The 18690-nt window shown below is 51.5% G+C and overlaps 2 pseudogenes; both read left to right on the top strand.

The window, feature by feature from the left end:
- Positions 1-2932: 2932 nt before the first annotated feature.
- LOC140192655 (uncharacterized) lies at positions 2933-7300 on the top strand (annotated as a pseudogene).
- Positions 7301-7485: 185 nt separating this feature from the next.
- LOC140192656 (uncharacterized) lies at positions 7486-13775 on the top strand (annotated as a pseudogene).
- Positions 13776-18690: the final 4915 nt, after the last annotated feature.

An 18690-nucleotide genomic window follows, 5' to 3' on the forward strand; every position in this document is an offset into this window, starting at 1 on the left:
CAATTACTACCCCTCAACCATGAGGAAAGAGGTACAGGAGCCTCAGGACCCTCACTACCAGTTTGAGGATGAGTTATTACCCCTCAACCATCTGGAAGCAGGTACAGGAGCCTCAGGACCCACACCACCAGGTTCAGGAACAGTTATTACTCCTCAACCATCAGAAAGGAGGTACAGGAGACTGAGGACCCACACCACCTGGTTCAGGAACATTTATTACCCCTCAACCATCAGGAAGAATGTACAGCAGCCTCAGACCCACACCACCAGGTTCGGGAACAGTTATTACCCCTCAACCATCAGGAACGAGTTTCAGCAGCCTAAGGACCAAGACCACCAGGGGCAGGAACAAATATTACCCCTCAACCATCTGGAAGGAGGGACAGTAGCCTCAGGACACACCACCAGTTTCAGGAACAGTTATTATCCCTCACCATCAGGAAGGAGGTACAGGAGCCTCATAACCCACACCACCAGGTTCAGGAACATTTATTGGCCTTCAAACATCAGGAAGGAGATACAGGAGCCTCAGGACCAACACCACCAAGTTCAGGAACAGTTATTACCGCTCAACCATCAGAAAGGAGGTACAGGAGACTGAGGACCCACACACACCTGGTTCAGGAACAGTTACGACCCATGAAACATCAGGAAGAATGTACATCAGCCTGAGTACCCACACCACCAGGTTCGGGAACTTTTATTACACCTCAACCATCAGGAAGGAGGTACAGTAGCCTCCAGACAAACACCACAAGGTTCAGGGACAGTTAATACCACTCAAACATCAGGGTGGAGGTACAGGGTCCTCAGGACACACACCACCAGGTTCAGGAACAGTTATTACCCCTCAACCATCAGGAAGGAGGTACAGGAGCCTCAGGACCAACACCACCAGGTTCAGGAACAGTTATTACCCCTCAACCATCAGCGAGGAGGTACAGGGTCCTCCGGACACACACCACCAGGTTCAGGAACAGTTATTACCCCTCAACCATCAGGAAGTAGGTACAGGATCCTCAGGTCCCACACCACCAGGTTCAGGGACAGTTGTTACCCCCTCAACCATCAGGATGGAGGTACAGGAGCCTCAGGACCCACAACTCCATGTTCAGGGACATTGATTAGCCCGCAAACATCAGGAAGGTGGTACAGGAACCTCAGGACCCACACGACCAGGTTCAGGGACAGTTATTGCCCCTCAACTATCAGGAAGGAGGGACAGGAGCCTCAGGACCTACACAACCAGGTTCAGGAACAGTTATTACCGCAACCATCAGGAAGGAGGTACAGGAGCCTCAGGACCCACAGCACCAGGCTCAGGAACAGTTATTATCCCTCAACTATCAGGAAGGAGGTGCAGGAGCCACAGGACTAACACCACCAGTTTCAGGAACAGTTATTACCCCTCAACCTTCAGGAAGGAGGTACAGGAGCCTTAGGAACCACACCACCAGTTTCAGGAACAGTTATTACCCTTCAACCATCAGGGAGGAGGTACAGGTTCCTCAGGACAAACACCACCAGGTTCAGGAACAGTTATTACCACTCAACCATCAGAAAGTAGGTACAGGATCCTCAGGTCCCACACCACCAGGATCAGGGACAGTTATTACCCCCTCAAATATCAGGAAGGAGGGACAGGAGCCTCAGGATCTACACTACCAGGTTCAGGAACAGTTATTACCCCGCAACCATCAGGAAGGAGGTACAGGAGCATCTGGAACCACATCACCAGGTTCAGAAATTGTTATTAACCCTCAACCATCAGGAAGGTGGTACAGAAGCCTCAGGACCCACACCACCAGGTTCAGGAACAGTTATTACCCCGCAACCATCAGGAAGGAGAGACACGATCCTCAGGACCATCACGACGAGTTTCAGGAACAGTTATTACCCCGGAACCATCAGAAAGGAGGTACAGGGTCCTCAGGACACACACCACCAGGTTCAGGAACAGTTATTACCCCTCAACCATCGGGGTGGAGGTACAGGATCCTCAGTACACACACCACCAGGTTCAGGGACAGTTATTACCCCGTCAACCATCAGGATGGAGGTACAGGAGCCTCAGGACCCACAACTCCAGGTTCAGGGACATTGATTAGCCCGCAAACATCAGGAAGGAGGTACAGGAGCCTCAGGACACACACCACCAGGTTCAGGGACAGTTATTGCCCATCAACCATCAGAAACGAGTTTCAGGAGCCTGAGGACCAAGACCACCAGGTTCAGGAATAATTATTACCCCTCAACCATCATGAAGGAGGGTCAGGAGCTTCAGGACACACCACCAGTTTCAGGATCAGTTATTATCCCTCAACCATCAGGAAGGAGGTACAGGAACCTCATGACCCACACCACCAGGTTCAGGAACAGTTATTACCCGTCAACCACCAGGAAGGAGGTACAGGAGCCTCATGACCCACACCACCAGGTTCAGGAACAGTTAATAGCCCTCAAACATCAGGAAGGAGTTACAGGAGCCTCAGGACCCACACCACCAAGTTCAGGAACAGTTATTACCCCTCAACTACCAGGAAGGAGGTACAGGAGCCTCAGGACCCACACCACCAGGTTCTGGAACAGTTATTACTCCTCAACCATCAGAAAGGACGTACAGGAGACTGAGGACCCACACCACCTGGTTCAGGAACAGTTATGACCCCTCAAACATCAGGAAGAATGTACAGCAGCCTGAGGACCCACACCACCAGGTTCGGGAACAGTTATTACCCCTCAACCATCAGGAAGGAGGTACAGTAGCCTCCAGACAAACACCACAAGGTTCAGGGACAGTTATTACCCCTCAAACATCAGGAAGGAGGTACAGGTGCCTCAGGACCCACACCACCAGGTTCAGGAACATTTATTACCCTCAACCGTCTGGAAGGAGGTACAGGAGCCTGAGGACCCACACCGCGAAGTTCAGGAACAGTTATTACCCCTCAACCATCACGGAGGAGGTACAGGATCCTCAGGTCCCACACCACCAGGTTCAGTAACAGTTACTACACCTCAACCATGAGGAAAGAGGTACAGGAGCCTCAGGACCCTCACTACCAGTTTGAGGATGAGTTATTACCCCTCAACCATCTGGAAGCAGGTACAGGAGCCTCAGGACCCACACCGCCAGGTTCTGGAAGAGTTATTACCCCGCAACCATCAGGAAGGAGATACAGGAGCCTCAGGAACCACACCACCAGCATCAGGAGCTGTTATTACCCCTCAGCTATGTGAAGGAGGTACAGGAGCCTGAGGAACCAGACCAGCATTTTCAGGAAGAGATATTACGCCTCAAACATCAGGAGGATGTACAGGAGCCTCAGGACCCACACCACTAGGTTCAGGAACAGATATTACCGATCAACTATCAGGAAGGAGATACAGGAGCATCAGGACCCACACCACCAGTTTCGGGAACAGTTATTACCCCTCAACTACCAGGAAGGAGGTACAGGAGCCTCAGCACCCACACTACCAGGTACAGAAACAGTTATTACTCCTCAACCATCAGACAGGAGGTACAGGAGACTGAGGACCCACACCACCTGGTTCAGGAACATTTATTACCCCTCAACCATCAGGAAGAATATACAGCAGCCTCAGACCCACACCACCAGGTTCGGGAACAGTTATTACCCCTCAACCATCTGGGAGAAGGTACAGGAGCCTCAGGTTCCACACCAACATGTTCAGGAACAGTTATTACCCCTCAACCATCAGGAACGAGTTTCAGCAGCCTAAGGACCAAGACCACCAGGGGCAGGAACAAATATTACCCCTCAACCATCTGGAAGGAGGGACAGGAGCCTCAGGACACACCACCAGTTTCAGGAACAGTTATTATCCCTCACCATCAGGAAGGAGGTACAGGAGCCCCATAACCCACACCACCAGGTTCAGGAACATTTATTAGCCTTCAAACATCAGGAAGGAGATACAGGTGCCTCAGGACCAACACCACCAAGTTCAGGAACAGTTATTACCCCTCAACCATCAGCAAGGAGGTACAGGAGACTGAGGACCCACACCACCTGGTTCAGGAACAGTTATGACCCCTCAAACATCAGGAAGAATGTACAGCAGACTGAGGACCCACACCACCAGGTTCGGGAACTTTTATTACACCTCAACCATCAGGAAGGAGGTACAGTAGCCTCCAGACAAACACCACAAGGTTCAGGGACAGTTATTATCCCTCAAACATCAGGAAGGAGGTACAGGAGCCGCAGGACCCACACCACCAGGTTCAGGGACAGTTATTACCCCTCAACTCTGAGGAAGGAAGTGCAGAAGCCTCAGGACCCACACCTCCATGTTGAGGAACAGTTATTTCCCCTCAACTACCAGGAAGGAGGTACAGAAGCCTCAGGACCCACACCACCAGGTACAGGAACAGTTATTACTCCTCAACCATCAGAAAGGAGGTACAGGAGACTGAGGACCCACACCACCTGGTTCAGGAACATTTATTACCCCTCAACCATTAGGAAGAATGTACAGCAGCCTCAGACCCACACCACCAGGTTCGGGAACAGTTATTACCCCTCAACCATCAGGAAGGAGGTACAGGAGCCTCAGGCCCCACACCACCAGGTTCAGGAACAGTTATCACCCCTCAACCATCAGGAAGGAGCTACAGGAGCCTCAGGTTCCACACCACCAGGTTCAGGAACAGTTATTACCACCTCAACCTTCAGGAAGGAGGTACAGGAGCCTCAGGACCAACACAACCAGGTTCAGGAACAGTTATTACCCCTCAACCATCAGGAAGGAGGTACAGGAGCCTCAGGACCCACACCACCAGGTTCAGGAACAGTTATTACCCCTCAACCATCCGGAACGAGTTTCAGGAGCCTAAGGACCAAGACCACCAGGTTCAGCAACATTTATTACCCTCAACCGTCTGGAAGGAGGTACAGGAGCCTGAGGACCCACACCGCCAAGTTCAGGAACAGTTATTACCCCTGAACCATCACGGAGGAGGTACTGGATCCTCAGGTCCCACACCACCAGGTTCAGGAACAGTTACTACCCCTCAACCATGAGGAAAGAGGTACAGGAGCCTCAGGACCCTCACTACCAGTTTGAGGATGAGTTATTACCCCTCAACCATCTGGAAGCAGGTACAGGAGCCTAAGGACCCACACCAACGGTTTCAGGAACAGTTATTAACCATCAAATATCAGGAGGATGTACAGGAGCCTCAGGACCCACACTACTAGGTTCAGGAACAGTTATTACCCCTCAACTATCAGGAAGGAGATACAGGAGCATCAGGACCCACACCACCAGGTTTGGGAACAGTTATTACCACTCAACCATCAGGAATGGGGTACAGTACCCTCAGGACACACTTCACCAGGTTCAGGAACAGTTATTACCCCTCAAACATCAGGAAGGAGGTACAGGAGCCTCAGGACCCACAACTCCAGGTTCAGGGACATTGATTAGCCCGCAAACATCAGGAAGGTGGTACAGGAGCCTCAGGACCCACACCACCAGGTTCAGGGACAGTTATTACCCCTCAACTCTGAGGAAGGAAGTACAGAAGCCTCAGGACCCACACCTCCATGTTGAGGAACAGTTATTACCCCTCAACTACCAGGAAGGAGGTACAGGAGCCTCAGCACCCACACAACCAGGTACAGGAACATTTATTACCCCTCAACCATCAGGAAGAATATACAGCAGCCTCAGACCCACACCACCAGGTTCGGGAACAGTTATTACCCCTCAACCATCAGGGAGAAGGTACAGGAGCCTCAGGTCCCACACCAACATGTTCAGGAACAGTTATTACACCTCAACCATCAGGAATGAGTTTCAGCAGCCTAAGGACCAAGACCACCAGGGGCAGGAACAAATATTACCCCTCAACCATCTGGAAGGAGGGACAGGAGCCTCATAACCCACACCACCAGGTTCAGGAACATTTATTAGCCTTCAAACATCAGGAAGGAGATACAGGAGCCTCAGGACCAACACCACCAAGTTCAGGAACAGTTATTACCCCTCAACCATCAGAAAGGAGGTACAGGAGACTGAGGACCCACACCACCAGGTTCGGGAACTTTTATTACACCTCAACCATCAGGAAGGAGGTACAGTAGCCTCCAGACAAACACCACAAGGTTCAGGAACAGTTATTAGCCCTCAAACATCAGAAAGGAGGTACAGTACACTGAGGACCCACACCACCTGGTTCAGGAACAGCTATGACCCCTCAAACATCAGGAAGAATGTACAGCAGCCTCGGGACCCACACCACCAGGTTCGGGAACAGTTATTACCCCTCAACCATCAGGAAGGAGGTACAGTAGCCTCCAGACAAACACCACCAGGTTCAGGGACACTTATTACCCCTCAAACATCAGGAAGGAGGTACAGGTGCCTCAGGACCCACACCGCCAGGTTCAGGAACAGTTATTACCCGTCAACCATCTGGAAGGAGATACAGGAGCCTGAGGACCCACACCACCAGGATCAGGAACAGTTATTACCCCTCAACCATCAGGAAGGAGGTACAGGAGACTGAGGACCCACACTGCCAAGTTCAGGAACAGGTATTACCCCTCAACCATCACGGAGGAGGTACAGGATCCTCAGGTCCCACACCACCAGGTTCAGGAACAGTTATTACCCCTCAACCATGAGGATGGAGGTACAGGAGCCTCAGGACCCTCACTACCAGTTTGAGGAAGAGTTATTACCCCTCAACCATCTGGAAGCAGGTACAGGAGCCTCAGGACCCACACCACTAGGTTCAGGAACAGTTATTACCCATCAACTATCAGGAAGGAGATACAGGAGCATCAGGACCCACACCACCAGGTTCGGGAACAGTTATTACCACTCAACCATCAGGAATGGGGTACAGTAGCCTCAGGACCCACACCACCAGATTCAGGGACAGTTATTACCCCTCAACTTGAGGAAGGAAGTACAGAAGCCTCAGGACCCACACCTCCATGTTGAGGAACTGTTATTACCCCTCAACTACAAGGAAGGAGGTACAGAAGCCTGAGGACCCACACCACCAGATTCAGGAACAGTTATTACTCCTCAACCATCAGAAAGGAGGTACAGGAGACTGAGGACCCACCCCACCAGGTTCAGGAACAGTTATTGCCCCTCAACCGTCTGGAAGGAGGTACAGGAGCCTGAGGACCCACACCAACAGGTTCAGGAACAGTTATTACCTCTCAATCATCAGGAAGGAGGTACAGGAGCCTGAGGACCCACACCACCAGGTTCAGGAACAGTTATTACCCCTCAGCCGTCTGGAAGGAGGTAAGGAGCCTCAGGGCCCACACCACCAGGTTCAGGAAGAGTTATTACCCCTCAACCATCAGGAAGGAGGTACAGGAGCCTCAGGACCAACACCACCAGATTCAAGAACAGTTATTACCCCTCAATCATCAGGAAGGAAGTACAGGAGCCTGAGGACCCACACCACCAGATTCAGGAACAGTTATTACCCCTCAACCGTCTGGAAGGAGGTACAGGATCCTCAGTACACACACCACCAGGTTCAGGAAGAGTTATTATCCCTCAACCATCAGGAAGGAGGTACAGGAGCCTCAGGACCAACACCACCAGATTCAACAACAGTTATTACCTCTCAACCATCAGCGAGGACGTACAGGGTCCTCAGGACACACACCACCAGGTTCAGGAACAGTTATTACACCTCAACCATCAGGGTGGAGGTGCAGGATCCTCAGGTTCCCACACCAACAGGTTCAGGAACGGTCATTACCCCTCAACCATCAGGAAGGAGGTACAGGAGCCTCAGGACCCACACCACCAGGTTCAGGAACAGATATTACCCCTCAACCATCAGGAACGAGTTTCAGGAGCCTAAGGACCAAGACCACCAGGTTCAGGAACATTTATTACCCCTCAACCGTCTGGAAGGAGGTACAGGAGCCTGAGGACCCACACCGCGAAGTTCAGGAACAGTTATTACCCCTCAACCATCACGGAGGAGGTACAGGATCCTCAGGTCCCACACCACCAGGTTCAGGAACAGTTACTACACCTCAACCATGAGGAAAGAGGTACAGAAGCCTCAGGACCCTCACTACCAGTTTGAGGATGAGTTATTACCCCGCAACCATCAGGAAGGAGATACAGGAGCCTCAGGAACCACACCACCAGCATCAGGAGCTGTTATTACCCCTCAGCTATGTGAAGGAGGTACAGGAGCCTGAGGAACCAGACCACCATTTTCAGGAAGAGATATTACGCCTCAAACATCAGGGAGGATGTACAGGAGCCTCAGGACCCAGACCACTAGGTTCAGGAACAGTTATTACCCCCTCAAACATCAGGAGGATGTACAGGAGCCTCAGGACCCACACCACCAGGTTCAGGGACAGTTATTACCCCTCACCTCTGAGGAAGGAAGTACAGAAGCCTCAGGACCCACACCTCCATGTTGAGGAACAGTTATTACCCCTCAACCATCAGGAACGAGTTTCAGCAGCCTAAGGACCAAGACCACCAGGGGCAGGAACAAATATTACCCCTCAACCATCTGGAAGGAGGGACAGGAGCCTCAGGACACACCACCAGTTTAAGGAACATTTATTATCCCTCACCATCAGGAAGGAGGTACAGGAGCCTCATAACCCACACCACCAGGTTCAGGAACATTTATTACCCCTCAACCATCAGAAAGGAGGTACAGGAGACTGAGGACCCACACCACCTGGTTCAGGAACAGTTATGACCCCTCAAACATCAGGAAGAATGTACAGCAGACTGAGGACCCGCACCACCAGGTTCGGGAACTTTTATTACACCTCAACCATCATGAAGGAGGTACAGTAGCCTCCAGACAAACACTACAAGGTTCAGGGACAGTTATTACCCCTCAACCATCAGGAACGAGTTTCAGGAGCCTAAGGACCAAGACCACCAGGTTCAGGAACAATTATTACCCCACAACCATCAGGAAGGAAGGACAGGAGCCTCAGGACACACCACCAGTTTCAGGAACAGTTATTCTCCCTCAACCATAAGGAAGGAGGTACAGGAGCCTCATAACCCACACCACCAGGTTCAGGAACAGTTATTAGCCCTCAAACATCAGAAAGGAGGTACAGTACACTGAGGACCCACACCACCTGGTTCAGGAACAGCTATGACCCCTCAAACATCAGGAAGAATGTACAGCAGCCTCAGGACCCACACCACCAGGTTCGGGAACAGTTATTACCCCTCAACCATCAGGAAGGAGGTACAGTAGCCTCCAGACAAACACCACCAGGTTCAGGGACACTTATTACCCCTGAAACATCAGGAAGGAGATACAGGAGCCTCAGGACCAACACCACCAAGTTCAGGAACAGTTATTACCCCTCAACCATCAGAAAGGAGGTACAGGAGACTGAGGACCCACACACACCTGGTTCAGGAACAGTTATGACCCATCAAACATCAGGAAGAATGTACAGCAGCCTGAGGACCCACACCACCAGGTTCGGGTACTTTTATTACACCTCATCCATCAGGTAGGAGGTACAGTAGCCTCCAGACAAACACCACAGGGTTCAGGGACAGTTAATACCACTCAAACATCAGGGTGGAGGTACAGGGTCCTCAGGACACACACCACCAGGTTCAGGAACAGTTATTAACCCTCAACCATCAGGAAGGAGGTACAGGAGCCTCAGGACCAACACCACCAGGTTCAGGAACAGTTATTACCCCTCAACCATCAGCGAGGAGGTACAGGGTCCTCAGGACACACACCACCAGGTTCAGGAACAGTTATTACCCCTCAACCATCAGGAAGTAGGTACAGGATCCTCAGGTCCCACACCACCAGGTTCAGGGACAGTTATTACCCCCTCAACCATCAGGATGGAGGTACAGGAGCCTCAGGACCCACAACTCCATGTTCAGGGACATTGATTAGCCCGCAAACATCAGAAGGAGGTACAGGAGCCTCAGGACACACACCACCAGGTTCAGGGACAGTTATTGCCCATCAACCATCAGAAACGAGTTTCAGGAGCCTGAGGACCAAGACCACCAGGTTCAGGAATAATTATTACCCCTCAACCATCATGAAGGAGGGACAGGAGCTTCAGGACACACCACCAGTTTCAGGATCAGTTATTATCCCTCAACCATCAGAAGGACGTACAGGAACCTCATGACCCACACCACCAGGTTCAGGAACAGTTATTACCCGTCAACCATCAGGAAGGAGGTACAGGAGCCTCATGACCCACACCACCAGGTTCAGGAACAGTTATTACCCGTCAGCCATCAGGAAGGAGGTACAGGAGCCTCATGACCCACACCACCAGGTTCAGGAACAGTTAATAGCCCTCAAATATCAGGAAGGAGTTACAGGAGCCTCAGGTCCCAGACCACCAAGTTCAGGAACAGTTATTACCCCTCAACCATCAGGAAGGAGGTACAGGAGCCTCAGGACCAACACCACCAGGTTCAGGAACAGTTATTACCCCTCAACCATCAGCGAGGAGGTACAGGGTCCTCAGGACACACACCACCAGTTTCAGGAACAGTTATTACCCCTCAACCATCAGGAAGTAGGTACAGGATCCTCAGGACCCATACCAACCTGTTCAGGAACAGTTATTACCCCTCAACCATCAGGAAGGAGGTACAGGATCCTTAGGTTCCCACACCAACAGGTTCAGGAACGGTCATTACTCCTCAACCATCAGGATGGAGGTACAGGAGCCTCAGGATCACACCACCAGGTTCAGGGACAGTTAGTAGCCCTCAACTATCAGGAAGGAGGTACAGGTGCCTCAGGACCCACACCACCAGTTTCAGGAACACTTATCATCCCTCAACTATCAGGAAGGAGGTGCAGGAGCCTCAGGACCCACACTACCAGGTTCAGGAACAGTTATTACCCCTCAACCATCAGGAAGGGAGGTACAGGAGCCTCAGGAACCACACCACCAGGTTCAGGAACAGTTATTATCCTTCAACCATTAGTGAGGAGGTACAGGTTCCTCAGGACAAACACCACCAGGTTCAGGTACAGTTATTACCCCTCAACCATCAGGGAGGAGGTACAGGTTTATCAGGACAAACACCACCAGGTTCAGGAACAGTTATTACCACTCAACCATCAGGAAGTAGGTACAAGATCCTCAGGTCCCACACCACCAGGTTCAGGGACAGTTATTACCCCCTCAAATATCAGGAAGGAGGGACAGGAGCCTCAGGATCTACACCACCAGGTTCAGGAACAGTTATTACCCCGCAACCATCAGGAAGGAGGTACAGGAGCATCTGGAACCACATCACCAGGTTCAGGAACTGTTATTAACCCTCAACCATCAGGAAGGTGGTACAGAAGCCTCAGGACACACACCACCAGGTTCAGGAACAGTTATTACCCCGCAACCATCAGGAAGGAGATACACGATCCTCAGGACCATCACGACGAGTTTCAGGAACAGTTATTACCCCGGAACCATCAGGAAGGAGGTACAGGATCCTCAGTACACACACCACCAGGTTCAGGGACAGTTATTACCCCGTCCACCATCAGGATGGAGGTACAGGAGCCTCAGGACCCACAACTCCAGGTTCAGGGACATTGATTAGCCCACAAACATCAGGAAGGAGGTACAGGAGCCTCAGGACACACACCACCAGGTTCAGGGACAGTTATTGCCCATCAACCATCAGAAACGAGTTTCAGGAGCCTGAGGACCAAGACCACCAGGTTCAGGAATAATTATTACCCCTCAACCATCATGAAGGAGGGACAGGAGCTTCAGGACACACCACCAGTTTCAGGATCAGTTATTATCCCTCAACCATCAGGAAGGACGTACAGGAACCTCATGACCCACACCACCAGGTTCAGGAACAGTTATTACCCGTCAACCATCAGGAAGGAGGTACAGGAGCCTCATGACCCACACCACCAGGTTCAGGAACAGTTATTACCCGTCAGCCATCAGGAAGGAGGTACAGGAGCCTCATGACCCACACCACCAGGTTCAGGAACAGTTAATAGCCCTCAAACATCAGGAAGGAGTTACAGGAGCCTCAGGTCCCAGACCACCAAGTTCAGGAACAGTTATTACCCCTCAACTACCAGGAAGGAGGTACAGGAGCCTCAGGACCCACACCACCAGGTTCTGGAACAGTTATAACTGCTCAACCATCAGAAAGGAGGTACAGGAGACTGAGGACCCACACCACCTGGTTCAGGAACAGTTATGACCCCTCAAACATCAGGAAGAATGTACAGCAGCCTGAGGACCCACACCACCAGGTTCGCGAACAGTTATTACCCCTCAACCATCAGGAAGGAGGTACAGTAGCCTCCAGACAAAGACCACAAGGTTCAGGGACAGTTAATACCCCTCAAACATCAGGAAGGAGGTACAGGTGCCTCAGGACCCACACCACCAGGTTCAGGAACATTTATTACCCTCAACCGTCTGGAAGGAGGTACAGGAGCCTGAGGACCCACACCGCGACGTTCAGGAACAGTTATTACCCCTCAACCATCACGGAGGAGGTACAGGATCCTCAGGTCCCACACCACCAGGTTCAGGAACAGTTACTACCCCTCAACCATGAGGAAAGAGGTACAGGAGCCTCAGGACCCTCACTACCAGTTTGAGAATGAGTTATTACCCCTCAACCATCTGGAAGCAGGTACAGGAGCCTCAGGACCCACACCACCAGGTTCAGGAACAGTTATTACTCCTCAACCATCAGAAAGGAGGTTCAGGAGACTGAGGACCCACACCACCTGGTTCAGGAACATTTATTACCCCTCAACCATCAGGAAGAATGTACAGCAGCCTCAGACCCACACCACCAGGTTCGGGAACAGTTATTACCCCTCAACCATCAGGGAGAAGGTACAGGAGCCTCAGGTCCCACACCAACATGTTCAGGAACAGTTATTACCCCTCAACCATCAGGAACGAGTTTCAGCAGCCTAAGGACCAAGACCACCAGGGGCAGGAACAAATATTACCCCTCAACCATCTGGAAGGAGGGACAGTAGCCTCAGGACACACCACCAGTTTCAGGAACAGTTATTATCCCTCACCATCAGGAAGGAGGTACAGGAGCCTCATAACCCACACCACCAGGTTCAGGAAGATTTATTGGCCTTCAAACATCAGGAAGGAGATACAGGAGCCTCAAGACCAACACCACCAAGTTCAGGAACAGTTATTACCCCTCAACCATCAGCAAGGAGGTACAGGAGACTGAGGACCCACACACACCTGGTTCAGGAACAGTTACGACCCATCAAACATCAGGAAGAATGTACAGCAGCCTGAGGACCCACACCACCAGGTTCAGGAACTTTTATTACCCCTCAACCATCAGGAAGGAGGTACAGTAGCCTCCAGACAAACACCACAAGGTTCAGGGACAGTTAATACCACTCAAACATCAGGGTGGAGGTACAGGGTCCTCAGGACACACACCACCAGGTTCAGGAACAGTTATTACCCCTCAACCATCAGGAAGGAGGTACAGGAGCCTCAGGACCAACACCACCAGGTTCAGGAACAGTTATTACCCCTCAACCATCAGCGAGGAGGTACAGGGTCCTCAGGACACACACCACCAGGTTCAGGAACAGTTATTACCCCTCAACCATCAGGAAGTAGGTACAGGATCCTCAGGTCCCACACCACCAGGTTCAGGGACAGTTATTACCCCCTCAACCATCAGGATGGAGGTACAGGAGCCTCAGGACCCACAACTGCATGTTCAGGGACATTGATTAGCCCGCAAACATCAGGAAGGTGGTACAGGAACCTCAGGACCCACACGACCAGGTTCAGGGACAGTTATTGCCCCTCAACTATCAGGAAGGAGGGACAGGAGCCTCAGGACCTACACAACCAGGTTCAGGAACAGTTATTACCGCAACCATCAGGAAGGAGGTACAGGAGCCTCAGGACCCACAGCACCAGGTTCAGGAACAGTTATTATCCCTCAACTATCAGGAAGGAGGTGCAGGAGCCTCAGGAAAAGACCACCAGTTTCAGGAACAGTTATTACCCCTCAACCATCAGGAAGGAGGTACAGGATCCTCAGGTCCCACACCACCAGGTTCAGGGACAGTTATTACCCCCTCAAATATCAGGAAGGAGGGACAGGAGCCTCAGGATCTACACCACCAGGTTCAGGAACAGTTATTACCCCGCAACCATCAGGAAGGAGGTACAGGAGCATCTGGAACCACATCACCAGGTTCAGAAACTGTTATTAACCCTCAACCATCAGGAAGGTGGTACAGAAGCCTCAGGACCCACACCACCAGGTTCAGGAACAGTTATTACCCCGCAACCATCAGGAAGGAGATACACGATCCTCAGGACCATCACGACGAGTTTCAGGAACAGATATTAACCCGGAACCATCAGGAAGGAGGTACAGGGTCCTCAGGACACACACCACCAGGTTCAGGAACAGTTATTACCCCTCAACAATCGGGGTGGAGGTACAGGATCCTCAGTACACACACCACCAGGTTCAGGGACAGTTATTACCCCGTCAACCATCAGGATGGAGGTACAGGAGCCTCAGGACCCACAACTCCAGGTTCAGGGACATTGATTAGCCCGCAAACATCAGGAAGGAGGTACAGGAGCCTCAGGACACACACCACCAGGTTCAGGGACAGTTATTGCCCGTCAACCATCAGAAACGAGTTTCAGGAGCCTGAGGACCAAGACCACCAGGTTCAGGAATAATTATTACCCCTCAACCATCATGAAGGAGGGTCAGGAGCTTCAGGACACACCACCAGTTTCAGGATCTGTTATTATCCCTCAACCATCAGGAAGGAGGTACAGGAACCTCATGACCCACACCACCAGGTTCAGGAACAGTTATTACCCGTCAACCATCAGGAAGGAGGTACAGGAGCCTCATGACCCACACCACCAGGTTCAGGAACAGTTATTACCCGTCAACCATCAGGAAGGAGGTACAGGAGCCTCATGACCCACACCACCAGGTTCAGGAACAGTTAATAGCCCTCAAACATCAGGAAGGAGTTACAGGAGCCTCAGGACCCACACCACCAAGTTCAGGAACAGTTATTACCCCTCAACTACCAGGAAGGAGGTACAGGAGCCTCAGGACCCACACCACCAGGTTCTGGAACAGTTATTACTCCTCAACCATCAGAAAGGAGGTACAGGAGACTGAGGACCCACACCACCTGGTTCAGGAACAGTTATGACCCCTCAAACATCAGGAAGAATGTACAGCAGCCTGAGGACCCACACCACCAGGTTCGGGAACAGTTATTACCCCTCAACCATCAGGAAGGAGGTACAGTAGCCTCCAGACAAACACCACAAGGTTCAGGGACAGTTATTACCCCTCAAACATCAGGAAGGAGGTACAGGTGCCTCAGGACCCACACCACCAGGTTCAGGAACATTTATTACCCTCAACCGTCTGGAAGGAGGTACAGGAGCCTGAGGACCCACACCGCAAAGTTCAGGAACAGTTATTACACCTCAACCATCACGGAGGAGGTACAGGATCCTCAGGTCCCACACCACCAGGTTCAGTAACAGTTACTACACCTCAACCATGAGGAAAGAGGTACAGGAGCCTCAGGACCCTCACTACCAGTTTGAGGATGAGTTATTACCCCTCAACCATCTGGAAGCAGGTACAGGAGCCTCAGGACCCACACCGCCAGGTTCTGGAAGAGTTATTACCCCGCAACCATCAGGAAGGAGATACAGGAGCCTCAGGAACCACACCACCAGCATCAGGAGCTGTTATTACCCCTCAGCTATGTGAAGGAGGTACAGGAGCCTGAGGAACCAGACCACCATTTTCAGGAAGAGATATTACGCCTCAAACATCAGGAGGATGTACAGGAGCCTCAGGACCCACACCACTAGGTTCAGGAACAGATATTACCGATCAACTATCAGGAAGGAGATACAGGAGCATCAGGACCCACACCACCAGTTTCGGGAACAGTTATTACCCCTCAACTACCAGGAAGGAGGTACAGGAGCCTCAGCACCCACACTACCAGGTACAGGAACAGTTATTACTCCTCAACCATCAGACAGGAGGTACAGGAGACTGAGGACCCACACCACCTGGTTCAGGAACATTTATTACCCCTCAACCATCAGGAAGAATATACAGCAGCCTCAGACCCACACCACCAGGTTCGGGAACAGTTATTACCCCTCAACCATCTGGGAGAAGGTACAGGAGCCTCAGGTTCCACACCAACATGTTCAGGAACAGTTATTACCCCTCAACCATCAGGAACGAGTTTCAGCAGCCTAAGGACCAAGACCACCAGGGGCAGGAACAAATATTACCCCTCAACCATCTGGAAGGAGGGACAGGAGCCTCAGGACACACCACCAGTTTCAGGAACAGTTATTATCCCTCATAATTAGGAAGGAGGTACAGGAGCCTCATAACCCACACCACCAGGTTCAGGAACATTTATTAGCCTTCAAACATCAGGAAGGAGATACAGGTGCCTCAGGACCAACACCACCAAGTTCAGGAACAGTTATTACCCCTCAACCATCAGCAAGGAGGTACAGGAGACTGAGGACCCACACCACCTGGTTCAGGAACAGTTATGACCCCTCAAACATCAGGAGTAATGTACAGCAGACTGAGGACCCACACCACCAGGTTCGGGAACTTTTATTACACCTCAACCATCAGGAAGGAGGTACAGTAGCCTCCAGAGAAACACCACAAGGTTCAGGGACAGTTATTACCCCTCAAACATCAGGAAGGAGGTACAGGAGCCGCAGGACCCACACCACCAGGTTCAGGGACAGTTATTACCCTCAACTCAGAGGAAGGAAGTGCAGAAGCCTCAGGACCCACACCTCCATGTTGAGGAACAGTTATTTCCCCTCAACTACCAGGAAGGAGGTACAGAAGCCTCAGGACCCACACCACCAGGTACAGGAACAGTTATTACTCCTCAAACATCAGAAAGGAGGTACAGTACACTGAGGACCCACACCACCTGGTTCAGGAACAGCTATGACCCCTCAAACATCAGGAAGAATGTACAGCAGCCTCAGGACCCACACCACCAGGTTCGGGAGCAGTTATTACCCCTCAACCATCAGGAAGGAGGTACAGTAGCCTCCAGACAAACACCACCAGGTTCAGGGACACTTATTACCCCTCAAACATCAGGAAGGAGGTACAGGTGCCTCAGGACCCACACCGCCAGGTTCAGGAACAGTTATTACCCGTCAACCATCAGGAAGGAGGTACAGGAGACTGAGGACCCACACTGCCAAGTTCAGGAACAGTTATTACCCCTCAACCATCACGGAGGAGGTACAGGATCCTCAGGTCCCACACCACCAGGTTCAGGAACAGTTATTACCCCTCAACCATGAGGATGGAGGTACAGGAGCCTCAGGACCCTCACTACCAGTTTGAGGAAGAGTTATTACCCCTCAACCATCTGGAAGCAGGTACAGGAGCCTCAGGACCCACACCACTAGGTTCAGGAACAGTTATTACCCATCAACTATCAGGAAGGAGATACAGGAGCATCAGGACCCACACCACCAGGTTCGGGAACAGTTATTACCACTCAACCATCAGGAATGGGGTACAGTAGCCTCAGGACACACCTCACCAGGTTCGGGAACAGTTATTACCCCTCAACCATCAGGAAGGAGTTACAGGAGCCTCAGGACCCACACCACCAGGTTCAGGGACAGTTATTACCCCTCAACACTGAGGAAGGAAGTACAGAAGCCTCAGGACCCACACCTCCATGTTGAGGAACTGTTATTACCCCTCAACTACCAGGAAGGAGGTGCAGAAGCCTCAGGACCCACACCACCAGATTCAGGAACAGTTATTACTCCTCAACCATCAGAAAGGAGGTACAGGAGACTGAGGACCCACACCACCAGGTTCAGGAACAGTTATTGCCCCTCAACCGTCTGGAAGGAGGTACAGGAGCCTGAGGACCCACACCAACAGGTTCAGGAACAGTTATTACCCCTCAATCATCAGGAAGGAGGTACAGGAGCCTGAGGACCCACACCACCAGGTTCAGGAACAGTTATTACCCCTCAGCCGTCTGGAAGGAGGTAAGGAGCCTCAGGGCCCACACCACCAGGTTCAGGAAGAGTTATTACCCCTCAACCATCAGGAAGGAGGTACAGGAGCCTCAGGACCAACACCACCAGATTCAGGAACAGTTATTACCCCTCAATCATCAGGAAGGAGGTACAGGAGCCTGAGGACCCACACCACCGGGTTCAGGAACAGTTATTACCCCTCAACCGTCTGGAAGGAGGTACAGGATCCTCAGTACACACACCACCAGGTTCAGGAAGAGTTATTATCCCTCAACCATCAGGAAGGAGGTACAGGAGCCTCAGGACACACACCACCAGGTTCAGGAACAGTTATTACACCTCAACCATCAGGGTGGAGGTACAGGATCCTCAGGTTCCCACACCAACAGGTTCAGGAACGGTCATTACCCCTCAACCATCAGGAAGAGGTACAGGAGCCTCAGGACCCACACCACCAGGTTCAGGAACAGATATTACCCCTCAACCATCAGGAACGAGTTTCAGGAGCCTAAGGACCAAGACCACCAGGTTCAGGAACATTTATTACCCTCAACCGTCTGGAAGGAGGTACAGG

The sequence above is a fragment of the Mobula birostris genome, unplaced genomic scaffold (genome assembly GCF_030028105.1).
Source record: "Mobula birostris isolate sMobBir1 unplaced genomic scaffold, sMobBir1.hap1 scaffold_2031, whole genome shotgun sequence".
NCBI classification, from domain to species: Eukaryota; Metazoa; Chordata; class Chondrichthyes; order Myliobatiformes; family Myliobatidae; genus Mobula; species Mobula birostris.